The sequence below is a fragment of the Ischnura elegans genome, chromosome 4 (genome assembly GCF_921293095.1).
Source record: "Ischnura elegans chromosome 4, ioIscEleg1.1, whole genome shotgun sequence".
Lineage (NCBI taxonomy): Eukaryota > Metazoa > Arthropoda > Insecta > Odonata > Coenagrionidae > Ischnura > Ischnura elegans.
Genome location: NC_060249.1, coordinates 11102626 through 11119731, shown reverse-complemented (window position 1 = coordinate 11119731; position 17106 = coordinate 11102626). Strand labels below are relative to the sequence as shown.

Sequence of the window (17106 nt, the reverse complement as noted above, 5' to 3'; positions counted from 1 at the left end):
AAAAAATATGTAGCTATTAATTACACCTCTTCCTGTAACAGCGCTATGGAACTCGTAATTAACACCAATTTTTTATACTATCTAAGTCTACTGGTATTTAAATTATCAACGTTAATTGGGCATTGTGTGGTGACGAATCATCACATTCGAATGTCTACCAGTGTCTGAAAAAATATAATCGCATAGGTTCATAGTAGATTTGTTTCGGAAATAATTTTTGGAGTTTTCCATATTAAGTAATTTTTTATAGACATTTTGTGTAAATGGCTCGACACAAGGGTAACATGCACACTCGCAACTAGGGGCTTTCATCATTACCAGAACCTAATTATGATAGAAATTTAGCTACTCGTCACAAAAGAAATACAATAAGTATTGTGCACTTTATTTTACCAGAGATGAAACGCTCTTGAGTTCTACTCATTCAACAGGTGGCTAATCCAAATATTAATGAATAAATGGATATTGTCCATGAATCGATGCTAGGTGAAATGCATGACTTAGTTTGTAGACATTTTAGTAAATAACATCTCCATGTCACTATAACTTTGGTTAAAATAACAATTTTGTGTTCCGAGAGATTAGAACACGAATATAGAATGGGTGAAGAGAGAGTTTAAGAATTGCATGCTTTAAGAATCATTTTACATGGATGTGATTACTTAAAGGCAGGTCTACTGCGGAACAGGATCGTGTTAATTAGTCGGAGTTCCTGTTCATTGAATCAATAATCAACAAAAGAAAAACTTGCCACAGTAGGATTTAGTCAAGTGACGGCTACTAAAATACGTTTGCAAAGTTAATAGGTTGAAATTCTTTCTCAGACGATAGCATACAGAAATAGCGGTGTGTGCTCTCCTTATCTCGACGCAGTGGTGACTAATACGCGGTTAGGTCGGTCCCGCTTCTAGTGTTTACTGAACGGTGCTCGGTTGCTTCGGTTACAAGAGAAATTTGAGTTTTCCACGAGATGCCCCTTTTGTACGAGCAAAGGTAAGAAAACGGCAAGAAAAGTAGCTGAACAAAGAGCAGGAAGGGCTTTGAGAAGCAAAGGTGTCGTAAATTTTAAGACCCAACATTTCGAAGCCAACATCCGGAATGGCTAAATCAGAACTCAACAGGTAGAAACGTTTTCTTCATGAGCAAATCCATAGATCAGAGCTCGTGAGATCACGGGAATAGATTCATGAACAACCCAGGAAAGCATTGATTTTGCAACTGTGAATAAGTGTTTATCTTTAGTGTAAGGAATTTTAAGTATGCCAAATAGTTTATTAATTAATAGTCTATTTAGTATATTTAAGAGCCAAATAGCTACAAATATTGTTATTTAAAACAAATATAAAACATTTTTCATAAGAAAGGCAACGTGTTTTGCACGTTGCCAACGTATATTACGCGTAGGTACATATTTTGCCATCTAAAACGTACAATTCAGCAGTAACTACTTCAAGATGGCCCTTAAAAAAATCTGAAGTAGCTTCTATTTTGGATTTTCCAAGACTTTTTATGTCACATTGTTAATGGCATTCAAGTCAAACATGAATGATTTTTCGGACATTTACAGGGTCTTTCAGGCGGAATCTGCAATACTGCAATCTTCAGGGGGTAGTAGAAAAGGCCATTTCAAGCATTGCTTTGTCTTATAAACATGGGGTCGCAACTCCTTAGTTACTGAACTATGGCATCGCAAACTTTTTTGCAGTTACAGTGAAAACTGTTTTCCTTGGGTATCCAGCCTTTTCGACATTTTATTTAATACACTGGATTATTAAGGACATTGAATAATCTATGTTGGAAGAAAATTTGCGATAAAAATTGTCTGAAACAATTAATTTTTGAGATTGATTAAACGAGAGCTTTGACTGAATTTAAACAATACGATTGCTCAATCTTAAGCATTTTGATATTAATTGTTTCAAACAATAGGGTAGTTTCCTTCATCAAAGAAAACGAAAGGCATTGATTGCGATTCGTTACCCACCATTAGTGTATTCATAATATACAAATTATTTGGTTTTAGAAATCCCAGTTCAGACGAATGGCAATGGTCAATTTTAACCGCATTTGAAAAGGCCAAATTGGCACCCATGCGATGCCACTCCACGTGACGTCACAGGTACCTTGTTTCTATACGAGTAGATAGGAGTTTAACATCGTCTTAGATTACCAAAGCATGCATGAGGGACAGAGCTCAGGGAAACGTGTCTTGATAATCATCTATTAAAACTGCCTAATGTTTGATAGGGTATTAATAATCCTTATTTAAGCCAAACGCTACCTGCTAGCAAGGGACTCTGCTACCTGCTAGCAGCCTGCATCGTATCAGCGCTCAAAGCCTCGACCCAAATCACCTCACACGCCGACAGCGAGAACCAGAATGACGTCACACGGACTTTTCCCAGCATTCATACTTAGCCATCTAGTTTTCGCGCGCTTGAAATTTTTCACTTTTCATTTAATCGCGAAAAAAAATATCGTAATTTAAAAATCTAAAAGCGTGAAATACGTACTCCAGGAGTAATAATCTTTCGATTTAGGCAATAAAAAAATTATAGGAAACCGCCCTGTTGCCATCCTTCATTTTTGTCCAACCGTAATTATTTAATGTCATTAAAAATCCAGAGTATTAAATAAAATGTCGAAAAGGTTGGATATCCAAGAAAAAAACGGTTCTCATGGTAACTGCAAAGCGCACCCAAAAAATGTTTGCGTTGTCATAGCCCGGTAACTAAGGAGTTGTGACCGCATGTTTACGGAAACAAAATGCTCAATGCAAAAAATGCTCCGTGTCACTCTGAAATTTATATATGCTTTATTAATCCAGCAATCTAAGTCTATCACGTCGGCTTGCAGTCTCTCGCAACTCCCTGCGTAATTCAAGTAATAGCTGTGTAACACACACTGTTCGCTCGAAGCAGTTTTTAAGTTCACGGATTAAGTCTTTCTGCGCTGGATCCTAACTGCTTATTCAAGGTGTGGATTGTCGAATGCAAAATTGGACCTCACATGTACTTTTTCATCCGTACACCTTCCCACCACTCGTCTCACGAATCTTAGCTCCTTACGAAGATTTCTCAACGCCATGCAGTGTCTTTCAGGGCCTTTCGACAAAAATGAATGCAATGCACTCCTGCCGCTATGGGATCCTCATTGTCAATTAATCTGCCAGAATATACACTTACATCTAATCAAAATAAATATTTAGATTAAAAAATCCTTTTAATATCATTCATACGGGATAAATAAAAATTAAGGAAAATGATCTTATTATAAGGCGCTATTTTAAGCACGTTTTGATGAGTTTGCATGTGAGGTAAAGACAAAGGTTGGTGAGGGTGACTGCTATGAGAGAATAACGATAATTTACGATTAATTCATACTAGAGGTTAAATAATCCTGAGGCAGCCATTGCCAATGAGGTTTCAATACCGATTGAAATGTAATTGGAAGGGAATACGTAAGAAATAATATAGGAGATCATTTTTTCGTCTCAGTTCAAAATTGTTGTTATTCCACCCATGAATATCGTATTTTTCTTTTTTCACTGTCTACTGTTAGCATCGATTATTTCTATTGTAACTTTTCATTGTAATTTTTAATGTATATTTATATTATTAAGGATGATTATTGTTAATTGCATTATTTATGTGTTAATAATGCCACAAGGCCCAGATAGACCCACGCTAATAAAGAGTAATGATATGGAAAACAGTGAGTAAGAACTATTCACCAGCAGCAAGTTTTCTTCACTAAAATATTTATTTTAATAATTTCAAAGGCGAAAGGAAAACTCGAAATCTTTAAGCGTATAGGCGCAACCTTTGGACCGGGAAGTATATATCTCTGGGTCTAAATACTTAAGTGGAAGTACGAAATGAATGGCGCGTGTAAGGTGAGGGTTAAGTCCTGTTACACAAGTGCCCTTACCCTTGTGGAAATTGCTAGAACTGTGTAGCGCGCAGCTCAAGGTTTGGCAGTTACACACTCGCCCCCGTCAAACAGCATAGAGGTGGATGGCAGAATGTCACGCAGATTTACATTTAGATGTGCTACCACCACTAGCTCACGGCGACGCTCCTTTGGTTACATCCCTTGATGTGTTTTTCGCTTTGACGTGACATCTGGAGACGCCTCGCTCCGAGCTCTAAGAGCAGTCACCCATGCGGGCCCTTTCACTCCTGTCATGTTCTAAAGAGCTTCCTAAAGGACGAAAGGGTATTCCCATTTCAGAGAATATAGAGTTCCAATATTAATGAAGAGGTTAAAGTTTCATCAACCTTTTTAAAGGCTCTACTCTCCTCTCCAACACATATTGCTACGTAAAATTATATAACACTTATTGGGAAAAATGTGCAAGGGTAATTAAAAATATCATATTTAGCCTTCGTTCGTATTTTAAAAATTAGCGTATGTAATACACAATTTTCCATAGCATCGGGATTGTGACGAGGATTTCCGCTATGGAAGGTTTGTGTATATATTATTAAGATGTGGGTAATCGAGCATTTTTTTCCGACCACGAAAAATGGATGAGAGATGTTTCTGAGAGATATAGTGCCAAAATTTATGATGGTATTGCATTGTGTATTCCCTACAAGAATGTAGTTAAAAGTTTTGTGGGCTTAAATATTTCTTTTAAATGTACTGTGAACCAAAAATTAGGTATTAGCGAAGGACTGTTCTTGTGAGCTCTCATTAAGTTCAAAGTGAAAGACTTAATTCACTTTCACTCTTAGCGCCCATAGTAGCACGGATGCGTGAAAATGTTACGCAGTAGAGAAGTCAACATTGATTATAAAATGTCATGCAGTTACCATACACATCATTGCCAAATTACCCACACTCCCATAACACAGATAATTGTTTCAACTATTACCACGGAAGATTATCCTTTCAAAACGAATAAGATTTGACCTTGATTAAAAAATATATAATTGTGGTTTCTCATAAATAAAATAACATGGTTCAACCTTAATTAAAGGGATGGTCATATAATATAACAACTTGCAAGCCATAAGCTAACCTTTGAGCATAGCATGTTTCAAATGTGTCGAATTATCACTTTAATATTGTAAATGTAAGAGTAGTATATATTAAAAGAAAATATTTAATATTTTCACCGGAAAGGTAGCGATTTTGGTTGCAAAAATGCATACGATAAAATTCTCTCAAAGTTTTTCTACACAATGAAAATTTTTACATCATTCCTACAACTTAATAATGTTTCCCACATTTTATTAGATAATTTTAGTACTTATCCCCGAACAATAAACCCTAATTGCTCAGACAAAAAGCGAATAAAATTGAATCGATTCCTTAGTTTCGGGAGAACAATCCTCTCGCGATTTAGGTTTGATGTAAAAATAGTAATTCAAATTCGCATTCATTCAATCCCCATTAAGAATACGATGAATTTTTTTTACTGATAGTGCAATCGTTTGCAAAACGTTGTACAACTTTTTCATAGAAAAAATTGCAACAGTACCTCTATGCATTTAAAATGTGCGCCAATTTACCTCCTTAGCACCAAACCGCTTTGGAATGGCGGAGCTACGATTTCCTAATGCGCAAAAACTGAAATTAGCTATTTTGGAGTTAATGTTGGAACACATCGCTGAAACGCATCATGTATGAGAACATCTGGTATCTTAAAGGTTATGTTTACTTTCAGTATAATCGTTAGGGTAGCGGGGAGAAAAAAATGCCGATAAAGACAAAGGGAAAGTGGATATGAGAACAATTCCATGACTAGTTTATAAATATGACTCGATAAAGTGATTTGATAGCTAAGGCAGAAGTCGTGTGATGAGAAAGATAGACTGATTCACTGCCTGAGGCTAAGGTGAAAATCAATGTCAAATCTTTTTCATTTTGAAAGGATAATCTCCCTCGGTAATAGCTGAAACAAACGATATCATGGGAGTGTGGCTGATTTCACAATGATGTGCATGGTAACTGCATGAGTAATTATATTCTAGGCTTACTCCTCTGCTGCGTAACATATTCACGTATCCGTGCTACATTTGGCGCTAAGAGAGAAAGTGAATTTAGTCTTTCACTTCGAACTCTCAGAGAGCTTACTATAGCAGTCCCTCACAAATACCTAGCTTTTGGTTCACAACAAATCTAACAGAAATATTTAAGCAAATAAAACTTATCTGCGTTCCTATAAGGAATACACAATGCAATATCATTATAAATTATGAAATTACATCTCACAGAAATATCATTCAGTATTCATGGCTGAAAAAATTACTATTTCCCATATCCTCACAATAAATACATAACCCTTGCATAGCGGAAACCCTCATCGCAATCCAAGATGTTACGGAAACTTTTCAATTACATACGATAATTTAAAAATACAAGAGCGCATAACACATTTTTATTACCCTTGCAATGTGAATGAGGCACCTGCCGTGATTCTCGACACATTTTCCAAATTTCACGTTGATTTTTCATTTCACGAATAAAATATTGGCATATTACTTCAGTACTCGAGAAAATAATTGCTACTGTGGTATAAAAGGGCATAGGTTACGTTCCTTACATCATGAAATCAGAAAACATGGAACACTGACCATTCCGAACACATGACGAAATTAACCGTTTATTGATGGAAAATACAAAATTCATTTTAATGTCAAAATATGCCTCGATTCAATTATAATTTTGTTTCGTATCAGCAATGATACGCAAATCTTGCATTTGAAGTTATTTTCGACACTAATAACGTGGGACGGTGTATTCCAACGGCGTGGAGCGTTGGGATGAAGACCGAATTGCAGGGGGGTTGAATCCGAGAATACCTGCAGACATCTAAAATCCTAGTGCACTCTGATTTTGGAGCAATCGGAACACAGTAGAAACTCGCGAGAAGCATGACCACAACATTCACATTCGTAAGTAACACCTATGTCCAATCGTAGAGTTAAGAGGACCGCGTTTAACTTTAACGATCACTTTTAAATAACCCAGTGTTTTGTTAATTCAATGAGTTTGAAAATTAAAATTATCACCATGAAACACCATGGAGAAAATAGTTTATTGATGACGCATGATGCCTCTGTGAATTTTCCGAGAGATAACATGCCGGGATTGGAATTTACCACACCCATGCAAGATAGCATTCATGATTCCCAAACCCGATCAGTATCAACTAGGTGCCGAGCAAACCACCACCAGGGTGTGTGACACGGAGAGATTCCACACCAGCCATGCAGCACTCATTCTAGCCTTAATCAGAAACGCGCTTGTTCGCCGGAAACAGGCCAAGCACGCAAGACTACGACACGCGGTTAGACTAGAAACTAGGAGAGTGCTAAGGACACGAGCATGGCTACCGTGCAAATAAAACTTCTAGTTGGTAATAGAAAAACCACAATCTAGCGCCTAAAATCTAGCGCCCAATCTAAGCTATAAGCTATATCAAGCTAATACTAATCGCAGTAAGTGATTCATCATCACAAAAATTCGGTTCATTCAACTATGCGAGAACTCTCGAACCCCAGATATACGAGACCCAAGCCAGGGGCAACCAACCATTGTTTGAGCGCGACTCTTTTGTGATCTCCGAGAACGATGTTTGCAGCCATTTGTCAGCGTTAGTTTAGTTCAATTACTTACGAAGGAAAAGTTTCTTCGCAAATTTAAAGTAGACTATTTCCCTTCAATATTACCATCTTTCAATCTGGATCGCCGATTGAATTGCATAAATTAATATGCACTTTTTAATGTAAGTAAGGGATTGAAAAGAATTGAGTCCTATGGGAATGAATATGAAAGTGAAAGTGTCGCAAACGGATGTAACTTCGTACGGAGTGAATAGAGAGAGAGAGACGGGTGACCGTGAACTTCGTCGCATTCGCATACGTGCCTGTGAGCATGGAGGCCGAGGAAAGTAAGTGTTCGCTGCACGATTGAATCGTCGTCACGTCATCGACGGGCCGTAATTGCGAACGAGTCCGTATCCAGTTACGACAAGGCTTTATCACGCTGAGTCGTATCATCTCCCTTGCTTCTTTACTCCAGCCATGTCTTCCGACTAATTTATTTCAGTCATCTCGTCTTCAATAGATTCTGTGTACAATTTAATTAGCAAAGCATGACTCTTGAGATCATATGTCCATCACTCAACACATCGTCTCAAATCACTGTCCATGTTTTCAGGCCCGGCTGATGAAATCTGGATGTAAGACTTGTTTGCTTTGAAGATTCTCTCAAAGAAGAAAGATCTGCAGCTTTCCCGGCGAATAGACTGAATAAGGTTTTCTCGGGTTAGCAGACGGGTGATAGTGTCCATTTTCTCCAACGGAGTTGTATCGCAGCCTTGGTCTCCTCCCATTGGTTTCATTCTCACGCGGGTGGAAACCCGAGATAGCCTTATTTTTCTCAAAGAAACTTCAATTGGGTAAAGGATAATAAACTGCTCACAGAATATTCATCTGCACCAATAAATTATGGATAAGACCAAGTTCAGAAATACGGAAGCTGAATTCTGTGCGTATAACCATCGAGAAATAATTTGCGTGGAAAAAAACAAATTTGTAAGTTATTCGGATCAATATGAAAGAAAAATGCTGGTCGATAATAAATAGAATAATATTCCAAGATATATTAAAATATATTTAACTGAATATTGATCACCTCCCAGAAATTGTAGCTGACAAAATAGGTAGGTACTTGAAATAAGAGGTAAATGTAAGGAAAGTACAGTACAGAAAGGTGAGTACAATTCAATGAGAAAAAACTGGAATAAAATAGATTACGGTAGTAATTTCATAGTGCAATGAGAATTTCAGCTTTATTCTTTGATAAGTTTTCCTGGGTATCACCACTTATTTTTTACAGAGCGCGACCCGGGTTTCATTGAATTATCATTATAAATTTAATACCACAAAGTAAATCAAGTGTCAGTGAATTTTGTTTTCCAATCTATATTAAATGGAGGAAAGTTAGTTTTATTTTATAAAAGAAGAATGGTTCTATTTGGAGCAAAATGCAATGTAAATCTGAAATGTTGATTGAAAATCAATTAATGAACCATAAGAACGTGAAATTGTAGCTATAGCTTTACGACAATGCATAGAGGTGATTCTGAGGAAAATTTTTACAAATATTGGTATGAGCGAATAAATGCTGGTACCGTTTGTGGCATTTCCTTATAACTCCACTACTCTCGGGAAAATCGATTCAGGGCTTGCTGAATATCTATATATATAAAAGAAAGTCGAAAATCGTGTTAGTTAGAACACTTATAACTCGAGAACGGCTGCACCGATTTCAATGAGATTTGGTTCTTTGGATTCGTCTCAGGCGGGGTTAACATATAGGCTATTAAAAAAAGGATAATTTCACAAAAAAAAATTCATCTCTTTCCTATGGACATGCTTTTAGGAGTTATAGTAACACAACAATTGATAAGTCGGTCAAAACTACAAATTAAATAATTTGTTTTGTTTTTACCACTTTAATAACTGAATTTCGTAACAATATAACATTTTAATTACTAAATATATTCAAAATATTAATTAAATTGAAATTACATTAAAAAAATTTAATTCCAGCTAATTGTAAGCCCAGCCGTGGCCCAGCTCGATTTGACACTTCACTACCGTGTTTGTAAACAAATCTCCAAGCAATTGTTGACAAACGGTAATGTCCGTGTTCCTGTCGAGGAATCGAGTAGTTTTAACTCATTTCCTGGGAATGATTGCAAATTAGTTACAGCGAAAGGTGAGCTCATCAACAAAGAGTTCCAGAATATGATTGATCACCAAAAGAATTACATATGGTTGATTTAGCGAGCAAGAACGAAGATGTGGATGACTAAAACGAGGTAAATTCAAATAGTTCGTACTCTGCATGAATTCGAATCTTTTAAATGTGTAACAAACGAAGACGAAATCACCAACTATCTATCTGAATATTTTAAGTCCTTGGACGTACCTGGCTTACCAAGGCACGATTTACAGAAAAATGTAGTTTCTGTGCTCATGATCTTTCGAAGCCTAAACCAACCATAACTATCCAACGGAACGTGTTTGATCATTAAAAAAATTGGTGATGAATGTGATTCACGCAACTTTACTCCAAGGAAAATTCAAAGGTTAGGAAGTCCTCATTCCGTAGATTCCATGATCTCAACTCATATGCCCTTTTGAGTTTAAACGTATTCAATTTCCAATTCGTGTTGCATTCGTGATAACGATTAAAAAATCGCATGGTCAGTCTTTCAGTTTTTGTGTTGTTTGTGCTCATGTGCTAATGAAAACCCATGACTTTCTCATGGTCAATTTAACGTGCTATGTTCACGAGTCGATAAACCATCCTCTGTATTTCTTTATTCGCTTCAAGTGCGTAGCTAGGATAGGGGGTTTTGGGCGCAGCTAATACCACGGGTCAGTAGGATATAGAAAACTCGCTAAGGTAAGCGGGAAGTGTGGGGGCACTTCCCTCAGACATTTTACAAAATAGATAAATAGTTCAAAATAGTGGGTTTTGCGGCTGTGTGAATAGTTAAATATGTTTTGTTTGTTAGTCATCCGTCCCCCTAATATTAATAACAAAATCTTTCATAAAAAAATTCTCTAAGCTTTTGGGGGGGTTTATCCACCAAAACCTCCCCTCGCTGCGTCACTGCTTTGCTTCGCTATATTTATTTAGCTTCATCCGCTTCATCTTGCGCCTGATAACAAAACAAAAACTGTTGTCTCTCAGAAGGTGCTTGACGCAAGACATTAAACCCGAATGTGTAGGGCTCACCGTGGTGCGTTTACGCATGCAGTACGTTTACGCAGTGCATTTTTTCCAAACAGAGATACTAAAACTGGCGCGCCTTAAGTCATTTAATGCGAATGCTGCTTCATAGGGGCTTTTCTTGCACGATTTTGAGCATCAGTCAAGCGTCGGTCTGGGGTTGTGTCAACCTGCCCCCTGAATGGGCCAACAGACTTGGACCTAAAAACATTTTTTTACAGCTAATAACGCAAATAGCCAACAGCTGAATGCGTGTAATTTTTATTTCATGAACTGCTTTATTAAACCACAATGCCCAAAATTTCTTAAGCTAAAACGTAAGAAAATTTGTTGAAAAAAATCCGCGTAAACGTGCTCCGATCCACCCTATGTAGATTCAATGAAGAAAATGTCTTTCTGACAAGCAATTTTGGTACTCATTTACGTAGTTTTATTGAATTTGTATCCTTATTTTATTATAATAAATTAAACATGATTAAAAACGATACAGCCGCTCTTGATTTATAAATGGTGTGAGCAAACTGTAAGTTCATTGATTGTTAGGCGGTACGAAGTTCGCCGGGTCAGCTAGTATAAATATATTCAGCAAGCCCTGATATAAACTAATGAATATATAAACTACTATACAGCGGAGAAAAGTACTCAACTAGCAAACCAAAGGTCGCGGGTTCGAGTCCCGCCTGGGTAAAAAGTCTCTATCCAGGGTGAGGCTGACTGTGATCGTCCATTGTCATTGTTCGTTGGATTCCTCCGATGTGAAGGCCTTACAAGCGCTGTTTTCTAGGCGTGGTAGATTTAAAAAAATAGTAATTGAGAGGCAGTTCTAAGGAAATATGTAGTTGTTACCTTCATTATGGAAATACGTTGCACATGTAATTTTAACATATTCAAAAATGGTGTTGACGGGAAATTTTTATATTTCTTTTTACATTTACAATGGCTGGATTTAATTCAAATTGTTACATCATATGTGTAACCTCTTGCATGCTTCTATCACAGGCGATGAACCACTAAAGGTCAACGCCACTCTTGGTATTGTTTCCAGTTATTTCATGCACTGTCGTGATTTCGAATCATGCGCTGAGTGTCGCCGTTTGAATGAGCTCCAATGAAGATGCATAGCTCGGTTTCGCGAGCTGTCACGGCGACTCGCGGAGAATGATTTCGATTTGTGACAAGCAACACAAGTAGTGAACCCTGGCAGGGAAACATTGGAGAGCGGCGGAAATGCATTCCGTGGGAATGAGGAAATGAAAATGAGCTATAAACGGAATTTAAAATCGAGTGTCGGAATGATCAGGCAGGTAACTTCATTAGGCAAAAAATATATGTAACAAAACAGAAGTGGGAACTTTCCTTCCGATCCTTCCAAACCCGAGAAAATATAACGGACATTCGATTTGGATAATATATACTACGACGATTATGCAATCCAATGTTTTGTCCGTAAGCACCACCAATATTACTATCGCATATCAACGTTTACGTAATTTGATAGGTTCTTTTCGTGCTCACAATCAGTGTTGCCGAATGGCGTAACCATTGATTTGATTGATACGTTCATGAAATTAATTTTGCATTGTCCTTGATTGGTAATGCGAGTGGATCTGGGCCTAAGTGATGATGAAGTGTAATGAATAATGCATATTGGTGATAGAATGGTGAATGTAAATGCGATAAGAATCTCCAAAAAAGCGTCTCAGAGTTGAAAAAATTCTACATTAGTATGATACCATGCTAATCTCTTTACGTATCTTCATGATACTCTTTGAGCCACGTCAAGGATGTTTGGCGGGAGAAGATTACTAACCTATGTAAAACTTACTGCATGTTTCTGAATTTCTATTCTATATTCTATTTCTAACAGCATATAGTAGTATAGTTTGTTATTATACGGGACGTTTCTTGGACGGTGTGGTGTGCATGTGGGAGTCCAAATGCATGCTGCATGCTGGTGATTGATCACCCCCTGCCAAACACCCTAGAGGTGGCTCGCAGGGTAATTTGTAGATGTAGATGTAGATGTAGATTAGTCTACCCGCCATACACTTAGCCTCATACCACAATGAAATGTGCACCTATGACGAAGGGGTTGTCTGTGACAAATCTTGGGGCTTGAGAGGATCTCCCCATGCACATCATTCATAAAGATATCACTCTTGATAACAAATAAATACGTGGACATTCATACAAAGGCAAAACTTGCCAACGGTTAAAGGCTCCTTTAACAAATCCAAGCAAAGTTAGAAGTATAAAAATAAAAAAATTCAATAAGTTGTCTTAGCGGGAGACGCCCTTAATTTTATTAATCGATACCGTAGCGATCGTAATTAGTACGAGGAAAGAATGGCATTTTAAATCTCTCTGCTACCGGTTGATTCCCTCACCGTGGGCGGTCCGCTGACTTCAAGGCAAGTGAATATTGTGTCGGCCACGAAAAGTGACCGTAACCGAGGAAACTCGAATATGATGAGAGTGGGAGGGGGGGGGGAACTGACCAGGAGTGGGGGAGAAAAGACGCACGGCCAGGATGAGTAGTCGCATAGTGATGGAGGGGGGATGGGTTGCTATGGAGGTGAGCTGGACGACGACAGGGGGAGCGTGGGAGGAGAGGGAGAAATGGCGAAGTGGGAGGGGGTGGAAAGGGGGGGGGGGAGGGGGAGGGGCTGCCGTGCAGGGCGGAACTTCACGGACGCCTTTGTGTGAGTTTGTGTTTGTGAGTGCGAGCGTGGGTGAGTCATGCTTGCTTTCCTTCGGCAGCGTGGCACTCGACGGAAAATGCTCACGCTTAGCGCAGGTGGGTCGGAGGGAGGGTGGGGGGGGGTGGGAGAATACACGAGGGGGATGAGGGATGCATCCGACCCCACGGTGTTTGGATGAAGTCGACGAAAAGCGTCAGACAACACGATGGAAGCCGATGCACATGCCTATCCAGTGCCATTCTTCTTCAGAGTAATCGGGAACGGTGTAAGGTTTAATAAAAGATGGTAGTATCCTCCATCAAATAAATCAAAATCTATCGATCGCGGCTTTTGCGTCATCGCATATTGTTTTATCTTGTACTGCGTATAAATTGGAATGTTTTCTATTACATTACAGTCTTCTTTCTTTTTCTGGCCATATTTTTATACTGATTTGTCTCCATTCTATCGGCGGTCCAAACAGGGTGCATATGTTTGAATTAGTATTCTCTTTTTTATTTCATTTTATGAATGGATCGCTACTGAAATTGTTCGATTGATACACAGTAATTTTCTCATGGGCAAGGTGCTCATGAAAATAAATGAAATTATAATTATAAATGCGTAAATTACGGACACTGCTCTAGTAACGAGGAAAAGACAAGGCAGGAAGACGCGAGTGAAGGAGTTCAGCCACCAGTCAAGTTGCTGCCAACCAGTCTTCGGATTAAATACCGGAGGATATTCTATAGGAATTCGCTTTTACCACGCATACTTGGGGCCACAATAGCGCTTTAAACTACGTTCACAACTATTGAAATTGAGCATCTAACATTCTACGTAATAAAAACTGATCGTATTACGACAAACGCTTGGTGTCTTAACATCCTTCGGCATACGCCCATTAGGTCGGCTGGCGTTGTCATTCGTTGAAGTGGATAATGAACTACAATACGAGTAGGTACTTACCTCACACAAGTAAGCCGCTGAAATGTGGTCCTCAAACCTTCATGCCATTCAGTCCGAGCACTCCGCCGCTATCTCTTTCAAACTGTGATCTTGGTATCTCCATAGCAATAGCGAGCGCAAATAAATATATGATTAAATAAAGTAGATTGTTTCAATAATGTTGTAAACGTTGATAAACACACGAAGTACGCGGTAATTAAAAAATGTAAGACTTCGCTTGTATACGCTGCCAGCTGAACTCCGAACACCTTACTGAGCAAGAAACAACCAACACAACAGCTGGTGGGCGGTGTAGTGCTGGTACCCACCACCTCAATCAATTCGACTCCATTCCCGCATTTCCTAGGTAGCAAGAGGTTGAACTAAGAAGCTATTGATAGCCTGACTGAACGTTCTGCCAACGCCTTTACGGGCATTCATCCTCACAAGCAATGTGATAGCATAAGAGCGAGAAGAACAATTCTGAAGAATCTGGGCAGGAGGGTAACGCATGAAGATCAAATGGGAGGGCGAAGGGAGAAACGGAGAAGAATACAGAGAGGAGGAACAGCGGAGTACCATTCGCCACGCTGGATGCGACGGGTAGATCGACACACACAATGGCATAGGCGAAGCGAGATTTGGTTGCAGCGTAAGTATTTCAAGAGGCTTGAAAATAGGTCACGTTCTTCCGCATAGAAAACTCATATCTTAATTTGCCACAGATAGGAAAAAACATAGCAACCAAAATATGTGAAGGAATAACATTGAGTGACATTTACTAAACCCATTATGTAAATTCAAGAGCAGTTCATTGTCCATCTAATTTAGCCATATCTTGCGAATGCCAATTCTATGGTAGATGATAAACATAAAATAAGAGAGATAGACTGTAGAAAAGATAAATTTAGAATGTTTTTTTCCAAGATAGATATGAGACTATAAAGGTAACGTTAGGACATACTAATAGGTTAGTTGACTTATATTATAGCCTACTAAGTTATATGTTCCTGAATGCATGTTTCTGAATTTCCCTATTATTTGTTACAGCATGTTTTACATGTTCCAGCTTCAAAAGCATTTGCAGTTCCACATCTATGAGAAGTTGGCAATTTTTGCCTTTACATGAATGCGGAAGAACATTTTGTTAGTATGTCATTTTTTTACCATGTGGTCTGCATATGGGAATCCTCTTGCATGCTGCATGCTAGTGGCTTGATCACCCGTTGCCGAACACCCAAGAGGTGGATCGGAAGATAATATGAAGATATAGATGGCCCAGTATAAATAGGAACCTATTTAGCGCCTACCCGCTCAACTTACTGTTTTTTTAACGAGTCTACAACCGAGAAAATGAAAACAACCGAGCCGACCAACCAGCCAAACGGTCGAAGGCATCCGACCGTTGCAAAGGCTCGCAACACATGGCCACTTTGAATAGGAGGATTGCGTAGCGATCAGTTCCGGAACAGGACGAGTGCGTGACCCTTATCGCCAACGCGGTAACATTAACGCATTTCGCGTGACGCAACCCGTGCATCAATTAGGAGCGCACACGACTTACGGAAGAAAAAGGCGAGAATGGAGTTTCCGTGTCACTTTGCTTCACCCATCTTGTCCGACTACGAGGTCTACAGCGTGGAAAGACGACAACGAAGTTTCACGGAGCATGAGGCATCAGCGGGGGCAAACCGGAAGCCCTTTTTCTAGGGCAAATCCTTCCTCCGTAAAGGATTCCACAACGGTGTGTAACGGAGATCAGCTGATATGAAAAATGTCATGATTTACCTGCCTGTGGCAATGCATCCTCAAGGACGCCAGAAAATGACCTATTTGAAAGAATCCAGAGCAGGCGTAGGCAGTAAGTATCCCTCAAGATCTTCCTCATAGTCGCTGCTCACGTCACTGGCGCCCGAGGAGGAACTTGCTAACGTCAGGAGCCCATCCAATGAAAATACTTCTGCTCAACGGAACTGACAAATCCCTCATAGTTTCACGAAAAACGTAAAAAAAAGTGGGATCTCCCGTGATTTATAGGAACGGTAGAAATTTCATACGCTTTAATCATGGAAGAACATACATTTGAGTCAACATTTTGGCCGTGCCAACGTCTAGACATCTGCTTCTTAAACAGTCCTCAGTCCTGATGGCGATATCCCAGGTAGGGATTGAAGCGTTGAAAACACTTATTCACATTACGATTGTTCCAGCAATTGTCGGAACTATCGTGCGTTCAAACGACGATGGTTAAAACCTGTGCTGCCCCCTAGTGCTGACATCTAAAGTGAACGGGAAATTGACGATTAGCAAAGCTGTTAAGGTATGCAGGGACAAGATATTAATATGTTCAGCGTGTATTTACCCAATCATTTTTATTCCGCCCATATTCTTCCTTCCTAGGACAAATCCATGAAAAAAATAGAGCGAAGAGAGCTTCACGAACTTTTCGTTTTTCCTTTGTAGCTTCCTTTTCCGGTTTCACAGCGCCTAACCATCGTGAAGCGGCAACGTTCGGAATTATGTGAATTATTGTCAGAACATGCATTCACACGGCTAGTTCGGCCAACTATCTTTTGGACGATCGCTCCGACAATCGTAATGTGAACGAGGCATAACATTCTACACTCACAACAGTTGCATACCCAAAAGGAATTCCTGAATATCACACGTGGGGTACGCGCATTTTATCTGTTATCCATTTCTTTGACAAATTAAT

The 17106-nt window shown here is 39.0% G+C and overlaps 1 long non-coding RNA gene across 1 annotated transcript in view; it reads right to left on the bottom strand.

Moving 5' to 3' along the window:
* Positions 1 to 14663, bottom strand: part of LOC124157061 — a 211314-nt gene extending 196651 nt beyond the window's left edge. The window contains exon 1 of the long non-coding RNA XR_006864527.1: positions 14412 to 14663. This is a non-coding gene — a long non-coding RNA (uncharacterized LOC124157061). The remainder of the gene's footprint in view (positions 1 to 14411) is intronic.
* Positions 14664 to 17106: the final 2443 nt, after the last annotated feature.